Source organism: Hyperolius riggenbachi, chromosome 8, assembly GCF_040937935.1.
Source record: "Hyperolius riggenbachi isolate aHypRig1 chromosome 8, aHypRig1.pri, whole genome shotgun sequence".
Taxonomy (NCBI): domain Eukaryota; kingdom Metazoa; phylum Chordata; class Amphibia; order Anura; family Hyperoliidae; genus Hyperolius; species Hyperolius riggenbachi.
The window spans coordinates 150,713,657-150,727,072 of NC_090653.1; the positions used below are offsets into that span (position 1 = coordinate 150,713,657).

A 13,416-nucleotide genomic window follows, 5' to 3' on the forward strand; every position below is an offset into this window, starting at 1 on the left:
GTTGAAGTGCCTTGGACCATTGCAGCTATTAAAAGCTGAAGGGAGGTCTCACGCGGAGCCAGAAATGTAACGTGGTAATGAAAATGAAGTCTCTGGATGATTACTTTGTCTAAATTGGGCATGGTAATATCACGCCTACACGGCAAACAGGGCTGTTACTGGAAGCTATAAGTTCAGGCTGCGTGCAGGTCTCACAAGAAGACGCTGAGGAGCTGCCTGTGTGACGCGTCTGCAGACTCTCCACTGCATCTCTAATGCACGCCGTGCTGCTGACCTGATTTCACAGTGCCATTGCCCCTCCCAGTTCACCAACAGCCCCATGTGATCGAGCCCTTCCCAAATAAAGTTGGACGTATATCTGCTCAGCTGCCTGGATTGTGGATGTCTTCCATTCTGCAGCAAAACTTTCTAACAAAGCAGGTTCCTCACTCATTGTCCTCCTTGTGGTCCATCTGATGCGTGCTGCTGTGAAGACCCATCAGGAGATGCCAAGCCTGGATAATACAGGTAAGGAGATGAGGAATATGTGCATGGCTGATAACAAATGCATGCTATAAACATACAGTAGATGCTAGTGATACTGTATACTGAAATAAAAAAGCAGTCATTTCAGCTGAGCTCTAGTGATGTGATCTGGTAACATAAACAGTATGTTGCTGAAATACTGAGGATACCAGAGTGCAGTGCTTGTCCAAGCTGCAGTTTTTCAGCACCTATAAAGTCAAGCAGCAGCATTTCTGAAGGTTTAAATGAGGATAAATGTTCAGACTATTTCTAGCTTCCCATCCATCCCAAATCCACCTGCGGTAGTCTGCATGTATGGCTTGTAAGTGCATTATGCGGATGTAATGCAGCAGAGAAACCTACTTCCATACAACAGCAACTGAATAACTCAACAGGATCCCTTTGTCAATAAATCAGGAGTAACTAATCTAAGGAGGAACTGAAGTTTTTCAGGCAACTAGCAACCATTCTTGTAGTGCTGCACTAACCAGAAAGGGTTCACTGTTCATCTGTGTTCACAAAGGGAGAGGAGAGGGAGGTTGCATAGGAAAACGCATGCCCATCTGCTGAAGCTTTGCTGTAGGCTGATATAAAAGTTATGCTGTAGTGATGAAGAGATGATGGTTAAACAGTACTGTAGGGTGAGATTGTGCATGATATGTTATCACTGCAGAAGTGAGAGATGACAACATACTGGTGTGGCTGTGTTTACTTCCATTAAAAGATGGGCACATGGCAGAGTAGTTTTGAGTTTTAGTATTTTCTTGTATACTAGCTGAGAATTATTTCAAGAATAAATAGAAAAGGGAGGTGTAGAGTTTAAGGAAGGCTGTGTGTATGCCTAGATAATACAATTCCTGTGGCCATACTTACCTGATCAACTCAAACAAAACCATCAATATTATGGATTCTTCGATCTGTTGGGACAGAGGATGTGACATATCAGACAGGGGACTCTGATTCTGTGCAAAACTGATTACGCAAATAGAAATATCCTGTTTTCATATATTTTTATCCAAACGTCCAACTTAAACAGATCTGAACAAGATTATCTGACACTTTTGAATAATGTCTTATTGAATTTAACACTGATGGAAATTGATCAATTTCAGAGGGATAAACTTCAATTAGATTGTATTCATATTAATACATTTGCCCAAAACGGAACAGTTTCGGAAAAACTGATTATATATGATTATTGAGTAAATATAATTTGAGGCATGAGGATTTATGGCACAAAATAAGTATTGTATATGCGACTGCTGCACTGGACAGGGCTGGACACAAATTTTTATTGCATATATTGCACTGCTGCTGCAGATGACTAGGCTTAATTGCATGAGATGTAACATACATAGGACAATACAGTAGGTGTGGTTGGCACCTTTTCTGTTATATATTAAAGCTGAATGTCCATTTTTGTCAAGGAAGCACCTTGGAGTAAAAAGGCAAAAATCCTGGGGAAATGAGAAGACATTTTAGAGCTGAACGCACAGGCAATGGCTCAATGCTGTTATTTTTGCTAATATTTTACACTGCTGTGTTGCTGTGTCTTAGTTTCACGGTTTAACTGCAAAGATGTGAAGCTGTCATCATTAGCTAGCAGACACTGCTAGAAGATGAAAGGCAAACTGACTGTACTATAAATTCAGAGCTTGCTACAGAAATAAATAGCCACTTTTCGGCCAGTGGTAAGAAAACAGCTGCTACTTTCCAGATATCCACGGAAACACCAGGCTCATAAATTACACAGAGAAGAAGCTCTGTGACTATACATAGATTTTATTTACTTACAATAAAATATATCATCACTAATTCTAAGGTTCTCCATACAGATAGGCACGTAACTATAAATCCTGCCCCCCCCCCCCCCCCCCCACACTAATGTTCACACCCTTTCCCTTGGCTTCCCCTTGTGGCCCTCACAGCCTGGTGACCAATTTTACACCCTTATCTTAAAAAAAACCACAAAAAACCTAATCCGAAGGATGGAGCCCTTTATTAGATGGAGTGAGCCTCCGAGCCCCACTGCAGTCGCAGGATCTGCTCCCCTGTAGTTACACCCCCTGCAGTCACAGAATCTGCTCCCTTGTAGTTACACCCCCTGCAATCACAGGGGCTGCTCCCCTGTAGTTACACCCCCCTGCAGTCGTAGGGGCTGCTCCCCTGTAGTTACACCCCCCCCCCCCCCCACAGTCACAGGATCTGCTCCCCTGTAGTTACACCCCCCTACAGTCACAGAATCTGCTCCCTTGTAGTTACACCCCCTGCAATCACAGGGGCTGCTCCCCTGTAGTTACACCCCCCTGCAGTCGTAGGGGCTGCTCCCCTGTAGTTACACCCCCTGCAGTCGCAGGGGCTGCTCCCTTGTAGTTGCATCCCCATCAGTCGCAGGGGCTACTTCCCTGTAGTCACACCCCCCTGCAGTCGCAGGATCTGCTCCCCTATAGTTACACCCCCTACAACCACAGGCGCTGCTACCCTGTAGTTACACCCCCCTACATTCACAGGCGCTGCTCCCCTGTAGTTACACCCCCTGCAGTCACAGGGGCTGCTCCCCTGTAGTTACACCCCCTGCAGTCACAGGGGCTGCTCCCCTGTAGATTCACCCCCCTACGGTCGTAGGGGTTGCTCCCCTGTAGTTACACCCCCTGCAGTCGCAGGGGCTGTTCTCCTGTAGTTACACCCCCTGCAGTCGCAGGGGCTACTTCCCTGTAGTTACACCCCCCTGCAGTCGCTGGGGCTGCTCCCCTGTAGTTACACCCCCTGCAGTCACAGGGGCTGCTCCCTTGTAGTTGCACCCCCTGCAGTCGCTGGGGCTGCTCCCCTGTAGTTACACCCCCTGCAGTCGCAGGGGCTGCTCCCCTGTAGTTACACCCCCTGCAGTCTCAGAGGCTGCTCCCCTGTAGTTACACCCCTATGCAGTCACAGGGGGCTGTTCTCCTGTAGTTACACCCCCTTGCAGTCGCAGGGGCTACTTCCCTGTAGTTACACCCCCTGCAGTTGCAGGGGCTGTTTCCCTGTAGTTAAGCCCCCTTTCACTCACAGGCGCTGCTCCCCTGTAGTTACACCCGTGCACACAGCTGAGACAGTGGCTAGAGGATCCAGGAAATTAACAAACATAATGGGGGGTAATCATGTAATATTCGTGTCAATGAGTGTACACAGTTGTGGCATACACAGAACACTTTGGTGACCACTTTATTCAACACATTTAGAATAACATAATAATTTATCCACGTAACTGAAAGTTCGCCTTGGGTACACTTTAAAGAAACACGAGGCGGTGGAACAGGGATGCAAATGGGACACAGAGGCATGTTCCCTGCTCATGACATGCCTCTGTCCCCCCCCCCCCCCATGCTGCTCTCTGCCCCCACACTGCAGCGCTAATACCCCCTGAAATTGGTGACAATAATTGTCGCTATTCCGGAGGGTAAGGGAGGAAAGAGGTATTGCCTGCTCAAAATGTCCACTGCCTTTGGGCAGCTGTCTCTCGCTGGCCACACCCCCGCTGCACCCCTGCCTCCTTGCCCAATGAGAGACAATCTCTCTCCTTCCAGCGTCGGACCCCAGAGGTCACGAAAGTGAAAGAAAAGACATGTGGGCCAATGAAGATTGGGGATGGCGGCTGCCTGATCCATCCAGCCCCTAGATCAGGTAGCCTATTTTTTTTTTTTTTTATAAACCCACCTTGGGCTCTCTTTAAAGGAAAGAGAGTGGCCCACCTAATGATTAGATGGGCCACTCTCTTTCCTTTAAAGTGTTTCCGGGGCGAACCTTGGGTCAAAAAACAGATATATACCTAAGAAGAAGGAAGTCTCTAAATCCTGTAGAGGCTTGCCACTCTGTCCTCCAGACCATCAGAAGGTAATTTGACAAGAGCTTGTTGGATTTGTGATTGCAACTGCACTCCTTTTTGTGCATTAGCGTCTCCATGCTACTGCGCAGGTGTGGCTATACCTGCAAAGATGCAGATGCTTTTCTAGGGTAAGTATCTGTTTTTTTGACATGAGGTCCGCCTCAGGTTCACTTCAAAAAAGGCAGCTTGGCTTGGGGGGGGGGGGGGGGGGGGATTTGTTATTTGCATATTCTCATAGGACCACACTGTTACTTATCCAGCTATCCTTCTTATGTGGCTTCACTATACTAAGCAACAACGCCTGAGAGCTAAACCTCTACAGCCTTATCTTCTGCTTAGTGATTGGATAACCGCCGGTCCCCCGAATTACCCTTACGTGTCCTGTGCAGTATTACATTACTGCTATGGGGCGCCTAGTTTCAGTGCTGAGCACCATGCGCCAAAACAACCTGGTTTGGCACATCTGGCTACCTAAACTGGGGGGGAGGGGCATGAGATCTTTCCCCTACTTAGGTAAGTATCTAGCTTTTTTTTTTTCTTTTTCTCCAGAATGGCTACATCAGAATCAGAATCAATTTATTTTCGCCAAGTAAGTTTGCACCTACATGGAATTTGTCTTGGCAGTTGCTTAACACAAACAAAAACAATACAAGGACAGACAGTGTGTATATTACAAGTCAAGGACATAATAAGTATAGTGGCAGTAAGCAATGTGAGAATTGTTCATTTTCAGTTCTGTGCTGATTACTTTCAAGTCCTAGCAGCTCTAACGTGGTTCAGCATTGAGTATGGCTACCTCTTGAGGAAAAAAGCTGTTCCTGTGTCTAGAGGTTTTGGTAGCGATTGACCGGACTCTTACTCCTGAAGGCATGCGCTGGAAGATGGAGTGAGCTGGGTGAGAGGGGTCAGAGGCAATTTTGGTCGCTCTCTTTCTGCACCTGCTAGCGTAAAGATCCTGCAGGGAAGGTAAGCTACAGCCAATTATCCTTTCCGCTGATCAGATGATCCGCTGCAGTCTCCCCTTTTCTAATGCTGAGCAGGAGTCGAACCATACAGTCATAGATGATGTTATGGTGGATTCGATGATTGCAGTGTAGAACTGCACCATTAGATTTTAAAGTAGGCCAAACTTTTTTTCAGGTGCCGTAGATGGTACATCCTCTGTTGCGTTTTCTTGACAATAGTGGAAGTGTTGTTGTCCCATTTTAGGTCGTTTGAGATCGGGGACCCAAGAAACTTGAATGACCCTACCTGGGTTATTGTGGATCCATTTATGGTTAAGGGGAGATGCTTGGGGGGAGATCACCTAAAGTCTATTATCATCTCCATAGTTTTGAGAGCGTTTAGTTCCAAGTTGTTGCTGCTGCACCAGGAGGAAAGCTGTCCCACCACATGCCTGTATGCAGACTCGTCCCCGGTTTCTATAAGACCAACTACTGTTGTGTCGTCTGCAAACTTCAGAACCTTAACAGATGGATCTGTGGAGATGCAGTCATTGGTGTAAAGTGAGTTGAGCAGTGGGGAAAGCACACAGCCCTAGGGTGCATCAGTACTGACTGTCAGAGAGCTTGATGTGAGTTTACCAAGTCTAACACACTGTCTTGCTTGCTGTGTAGCAGTGATGGAATTATGGTATTAAATGCAGAGCTGTAATATATGAATAAAATCCTGGTGTAGGTTCCTGGGGTGTCTAGATGTTGTAGTACATAATGCATACACATGTTCACGGCATCGTCTGCGGATCTATTAGGCCTGTAGGCAAATTGCAAAGAGTCCAGCAGGGGATCTGTGATGGTTTTCAGATAAGTCATTACTAGTTTTTCAAATGCTTTCATGACCAATGATGTCAGGGCAACAGGCCTGTAATCATTTAAGCATGTAGATTTTGGTTTTTTTTTTGAATTGGAACTGTAATATATACAGTTATAGAAAAATGGTGTTAAAGGTCCACTGTTGCGAAAATCTTAACATTTAAAGTATATGTAAACATGTACAGATAAAAAGAGCATTTCTCACAGACTAAAATGAGCCATACAACATTTTTGACTAGCCCATCTCCTCATAGGGGATTCTTAGGGATTTCTTTATTTTCAAAAGCACTTAGTGAATGGCAGTTGCTCCATCCAACTGCCAAAAAAGTGTACGGTGAGCAGGTGGGCGGCCAGCATCTTTGTATAAAACATTTTCAGGGAATGTCTTGATAAAGAATAAAGGCCATGCTGAGAATCCCCCATGAAGAGATAGACTAGCCCAAAACCTGTTGGTAATGTCAGATTTCTACTACTTACTGTAAGTGTGACAGCAATATAGGAGAAAAGTAATGTAAGACTCATTTTACTCTGGAAGAAACGTACTTATTTGTATGTATTTATATATATTTTAAATTTTAAGATTTTTGCGACAGTGGTCCTTCAATATTAGAATAACTGAACCACAGCTTTAAAACAAAAAGCACATGTATCGTATGTAGTAAATATATACTGTGTAATACATTACACTTTGCTGTCAGTTAAAAATGTCCATGTTTACCCAGAAACTCAGAAAGCTGTTTTTCCAACCATTAAAGCGGTACTTCTTTTGTGTATTCTGTAGAGACTTGCTAGTAACCCGCATCTTCCCGTGTGAGTATCTAGCTGCACAGAGCAGGAAGCATTGGGATGCTTCCTACTCATCTGGAGAAGTCAGGTGACTGCAGGGATTGCTTTATCGCTCAACAAAAGGAGGAGCATGTAGGCTGCCATTTTGTTCTGTTTTTAAAATACCACTTTCCTGTCTGTCATGCCTGGGTTTTTGCTTTAGTAGTTTCTGAGAAACACACGTGAAACAAGCATGCAGCCAGTGATAACCTGATCTCCAAGTTTCTTCAGGGTTAGAAAATTAGAAAGTAATGATGTTCTCTTTGTGTTTGTGTGATTTCCCTCCGCCCACTCTATTTTCCTATCACATTCTTAAAACATATAGATACCTTAATTGACTTCCCCATAAAATTGGCCTTATGCTCACAACACACCGCACAATCTTGTTGTTTAATCTTACCACTTTCATGTAGTATGAGAGTGGAGGTGCCTGGCTCTTCTACTGACCATATATGCTATTGCTCCGTTGTTATTGCCTGATGAAGCGGGATCAAACCTGCGAAACGCGTTGCATATTTGGAGTTCATAAATAAAATATATTGACTGTCTTTACTACAGTCGTTGTGTGTCTACTTGGAGTAGGTAAGTCCACCACTACCTCCTCTATTTACCAAGAATTTGGTTTTTAAGCTCATTTAGCTTCCCTTTATCCTTTTGGCGCCTCTGTTCTCCTGCATAATATTGAGTCCACCCTGGGTGGAGGGTTGAACTCCCTTTTTTCTCTTCTTATTCCTGAGTGGGGTCAGGAAAATCTCCCCACCTGCCTTTACAGTGGTTGCCTAATGGTAACCCTGGTTTGTGAGTATTAATATTTACTCTATCTAGTAACCATTTACCAGTACATATTACACTATTGGGGCTCTTGGTGTTCCTTGTTTTTATAGGGGCCCATATAGCTATCATAGTGGGGGGAGGGGAGACATAAGGGGACCATATAGCTGTCATAGTGAGAGGAGGGGGGACATAAGGGGCCCATATGGCTATCCTAGTGGGGGGAGGGGGGACACAAGGGGCCCATATAGCTGTCATAGAGAGGGGGGACATAAGGGGCCAACCCATATGGCTATCATAGTGGGGGAGAAGGGTTATTAGGGGCATATATGGCTATCCTATTGGGGGAGGGGTGGTCATTAGCTGCACATATGGCTATCGTACTTGTGGGAGGGGAATTGTTAGGAGCACATATGGCTAACATACTTGGGGAGGGGTGGTCATTAGAGGCACATGTGGCTATAATACTGGAGAGGTCATTAGGGGTGCATATGGCTATAATACTGGGGGGAGGGGGCCAGCACTACCATAAGGGCAACTTGGACAATTGCTACAAAGCCCCTAAGAGCTGTTGGGCCCCCTAGGTCTCCTCCTGAATTGTCTTGGGACATAGTGGGGGGTGGAGGGGTATTTGTTGCCAGGGGTGGATGTTGTGGGGGCCCTCCTTAGGTTACTCTTGCCCCAGGGCCCCATTGTAGCTAGAACCGGCCCTGCATCCCTGGCATCCCTTTAGAGGTGAAATGCCTCTCAAACTCTCCCAACTGCTTCCTGCTGCCTGGTAACTGCTCACTGAGCACACAGTTAAACTGCCCGTGTAAAAGAGACCTTAGTGAATTCAGGCCATAATAATAAAAATGAAGGCAAAAGTCAGCACAACTGCCAGGCAAGTAGCATTTTTAATTGGAAAATCTTAATGGCTTCAATCCACTAACAACAACAAATAACATTTGTAAAGCGCTTTTCTCCCATAGGACTCAAAGCGCAGAAGCATGGCTAAGACCATCATGGTACAGAAGAAGAATTTTATAAGTATGGAAATGGCAGTCTAAACAGGTGGCTTTTCAGTCTGGATTTGAATAACTGAAGGGATGGGGTTGTCTTTACTGGGTGTGGCAGGGAGTTCCAAAGAGTGGGGGCAGCATGACAGAAAGCTCTGTGTCCAGGGTTTTTGAGGCGCACTCTGGGAGTGACCAAGCATTACCGCAGAAAACATCTGATTTACCGAACAGTTTGTGAAATGTCAATTCACCTAGGGCCCTTTTACGCTTAGGCCTCTTTTCCAAGGACTGTTGAGCTGTGTGCTCATCAAGCAGTTACCAGGCAGCAAAGCACAGTTACCAGGCAGCAACAAGCCGTTACCAGACAGCAGTGAGCAGTTGTGAGGCCCTATTCACACTAGAGCGTTTTGCCACGGTTTCGGCAAAACGCTCAAACGCTAGCGCTTTTTAAAAGCGCTAGCGTAATGAAACCCTATGGGCTCGTTCTTACTTGGGAGATTTGCGCTAGTCGCCGCAAATCACCCAGCAAATCGCCCAAAAACGGGGAAAAACACGAAACACAAACGCATCACCTGCACCATTTTCAGGCGATTTGCCGGCAATCGCGTTTCAGTGCTATAGAAGCGCTAAACGCGATCGCGCCAAAATCGCAGCAGCGTTCAGTGATTTTTTTCCGTGTGAAATAGTGGAAAAATCACTCCTGCAAAATGCCGGAAAAAATCGCTGGTGTTTTGCGTTTTGTAAGTGTGAATGGGGCCTTAGAGTTTGAGAGGCATTTCACTGCCTATCAACAGTCCATGGAAAAGAGGCCTAGGCCTCTTTTCCACGGACTGTTGATAGGCAGTAAAATGACTCTCAAACTCTCACAACTGCTCACCAGGGATGATCACAGATATGTGAATTCTTCTGAGTTGATGCAAATGTGTATGCAAATGTATGCAGCTTGAAAATGGCCCAATCAATTTAAACCTGGGTTTTTCAAGCTGCATTTTCAAGCTGCATATATTTGCATACAAATTTGCATCAACTCGGAAGAATTCGCATATCTGTGATCATCCCTGGTGAGCAGTTGTGAGAGTTTGAGAGTCATTTTACTGCCTATCAACAGTCAGTGGAAAAGAGGCCTTGGAAAAAATTGCATCTCATTTATCATCCCTACTGCTCACTGCTGCCTGGTAACTGCTTGCTGAGCACACAGTTCAACAGTCCGTGGAAAAGAGGCCTTAATGCATTGGTCAGGGCCAAGTTGCCTGTCCCCAAGTTGCCTGTCCTCGCCTCCAGCTATGGTGACCCATGAGAGTGGGGATGCTGAGTGTTTACTCTGTGTAGGAAAAGGAGGAGGTGAATAATAATTCTTCTTCATAGCAGTGCATTGTGAAATAGCTTTTCAGTTAAAACACGTATAGTGGGAACTGAGAGATAGGAAAACATGGATATCACTTTGAAAATCAGTTGTCCTTTAAGTTATAACTAAGCGCAACTGTTTAAGGGCTCATTTCCACGGGCAGTTGATAGGCAGTGAAATACCTCTCAAACTCTAACAACTGCTCACTGCTGCCTGCGCCTGGTAACTGCTTGCTGAGCAATACAATAATACAATAACATTTGTAAAGCGCTTTTCTCCCATAGGACTCAAAGCGCATAGTTGTGTCTCAGATTAATACAGGGTTGCAGGCTGGGTTGTGTTACAGAGGAGATAGTCAGGTGTTCATGAATGCCAGACTAAAGAGGTAGGTTTTCAGTTTAGACTTAAATGCTTCCAGGGATGGAGCTGTCTTGATTGGGTGTGGCAGGGAGTTTCAAAGTGTAGGGGCAGCATGACAGAAGGCTCTGTCTCCAAAGGTTTTGAGGTGGACTCTGGGGGTGACGATGGAGTTACGTCCTTTTGATCTAAGATTGTGGGGGGTGTGATGCAGTTGCAACAAGTCCTTGAGGTATCCAGGGCGCAGATTGTGCAAGGATTTGAATGTCAGTAAGCCAATCTTAACCACTTGAGGACCACAGTCTTTTCGCCCCTTAACCTCCCCAGCGGTATGGACAGAAATGTCCATCCATAAAAACATGCTGTGAACAGTATAAACGTGCATACACATCAATACTCTCCTGCACTGTATACTAGACCCTTGCTTGACACATTTTGGCAAGTTACAGGAAAAAAAAAAGTTTTAAAAATAAATTTTATCACATTTTGCAAAGAAATCCTGGGAAAATTGAACGCCGGGGAGGTTAAAGAGGAGCTGTTAGGTATAAGGTCTCAGAGAAAATAAACACATATATCAGTAGCTAAAGATTGGCTGTACTTACATTACATATGCATTTCACTGTCCACGTTTGGATTTCACAGAATTTGTATATAGTATATGCAGAGATAGATGCTCCTGACAGCTCATGGCAGGCTCCATGTTTTTCTGTCAAATGTGTCGTCATGTCCTGCCTGCTTCCTGATAACAGAAAAGCTCGTACTGAATAACACAGTGTGCAGTGAATATTAATGAGCCATGTGGCTAGGAACAATAGCTGACTCCTGCAGTGTACTCTGCCCAGAGATTTATCAGTGCTAGGCGCTGGACTGATTACAAGCTGCTGTAACGTCTCATTAGCAGCCGAGGGGAGGGCCCCAGAATGCTTTGCAGTATAGTATGCGGCTTGCGTCCTCTTGGGTCTAACAGCTTTGCTGATAAGCACACATCAAAGGTAAGAGAGATTTTTATCTTCAATAATGCCTTTTTGGCTTCCTTCTAAACTGTTTAACACAGGAGAATAGAGGTTTAAATTAGCTTCTGCAGCCTGACAGTTACTCTTTAAGGACCAGAGCCTTTTTCTCCATTCAGACCACTGCAGCTTTCACGGTTTATTGCTCGCTCATACAACCTACCACCTAAATGAATTTTACCTCCTTTTCTTGTCACTAATACAGCTTTCTTTTGGTGCTATTTGATTGCTGCTGCGAGTTTTACTTTTTATTACATTCAACAAAAAAGACATGAATTTTGTCAAAAAAATGACTTTTTTAACTTTCTGTGCTGACATTTTTCAAATAAAGTAAAATTTCCTATACATTTGAGTGCGAAAGTTATTCTGCTACATGTCTTTGATAAAAAAAAAACCATTCAGTGTATATTTATTGGATTTGGTAAAAGTTATAGCGTTTACAAACTATGGTGCCAAAAGTGAATTTTCCCATTTTCAAGCATCTCTGACTTTTCTGCGCACCTGTCAGGTTTCATGAGGGGCTAAAATTCCAGGATAGTACAAATACCCCCCAAATGACCCCATTTTGGAAAGAAGACATCCCAAAGTATTCAGTGAGAGGCATGGTGAGTTCATAGAAGATTTCATTTTTTTGTCACAAGTTAGCGGAAAATGACACTTTGTGACAAAAAAAAAGTTTCCATTTCTTCTAACTTGCGACAAAAAAAATGAAATCTGCCACGGACTCACCATGCCCCTCTCTGAATACCTTGAAGTGTCTACTTTCCAAAATGGGGTAATTTGTGGGGTGTGTTCACTGTCCTGGCATTTTGGGGGGTGCCTAATTGTAAGCACCCCTGTAAAGCCTAAAGATGCTCATTGGACTTTGGGCCCCTTAGCGCAGTTAGGCTGCAAAAAAGTGCCACACATGTGGTATTGCCGTACTCAGGAGAAGTAGTATAATGTGTTTTGGGGTGTATTTTTACACATACCCATGCTGGGTGGGAGAAATATCTCCGTAAATGACAATTTTTTAATTTTTTTTACACACAATTGTCTATTTATAGAGATATTTCTCCCACTCAGCATGGGTATGTGGAAAAATACACCCCAAAACACATTATACTACTTCTCCTGAGTACGGCGATACCACATGTGTGGCACTTTTTTGCACCCTAACTGCGCTAAGGGGCCCAAAGTCCAATGAGTACCTTTAGGATTTCACAGGTCATTTTGAGAAATTTGGTTTCAAGACTACTCCTCACAGTTTAGGGCCCCTAAAATGCCAGGACAGTATAGGAACCCCACAAATGACCCCATTTTAGAAAGAAGACACCCCAAGGTATTCCGCTAGGAGTATGGTGAGTTCATAGAAGATTTTTTTTTTTGTCACAAGTTAGCGGAAATTGATTTTAATTGTTTTTTTTTTCACAAAGTGTCATTTTCCACTAACTTGTGACAAAAAATAAAATCTTCTATGAACTCACCGTACTCCTAACGGAATACCTTGGGGTGTCTTCTTTCTAAAATGGGGTCATTTGTGGGGTTCCTATACTGCCCTGGCATTTTAGGGGCCCTAAACCGTGAGGAGTAGTCTTGAAACCAAATGTCGCAAAATGACCTGTGAAAATCTAAAGGTACTCATTGGACTTTGGGCCCCTTAGCGCAGTTAGGGTGCAAAAAAGTGCCCCACATGTGGTATCGCCGTACTCAGAAGAAGTAGTATAATGTGTTTTGGGGTGTATTTATTTTTACACATACAGATGCTGGGTGGGAGAAATGTCTCTGTAAATGACAATTATTTGATTTTTTTTTACACACAATTGTCCATTTACAGAGAGATTTCTCCCACCCAGCATGGGTATGTGTAAAAATACACCCCAAAACACATTATACTACTTCTTCTGAGTACGGCGATACCACATGTGTGACACTCTTTTGCAGCCTAGGTGCG

The 13,416-nt window shown here is 44.4% G+C and overlaps 1 long non-coding RNA gene across 1 annotated transcript in view; it reads left to right on the forward strand.

Annotated features, from left to right (window-relative positions):
• Positions 1–345: 345 nt before the first annotated feature.
• The window catches only part of LOC137527123 (uncharacterized), a 46,249-nt gene continuing 33,178 nt past the window's right edge, over positions 346–13,416 (forward strand). Inside the window, exon 1 of the long non-coding RNA XR_011023134.1 lies at positions 346–507. This is a non-coding gene — a long non-coding RNA (uncharacterized lncRNA). The remainder of the gene's footprint in view (positions 508–13,416) is intronic.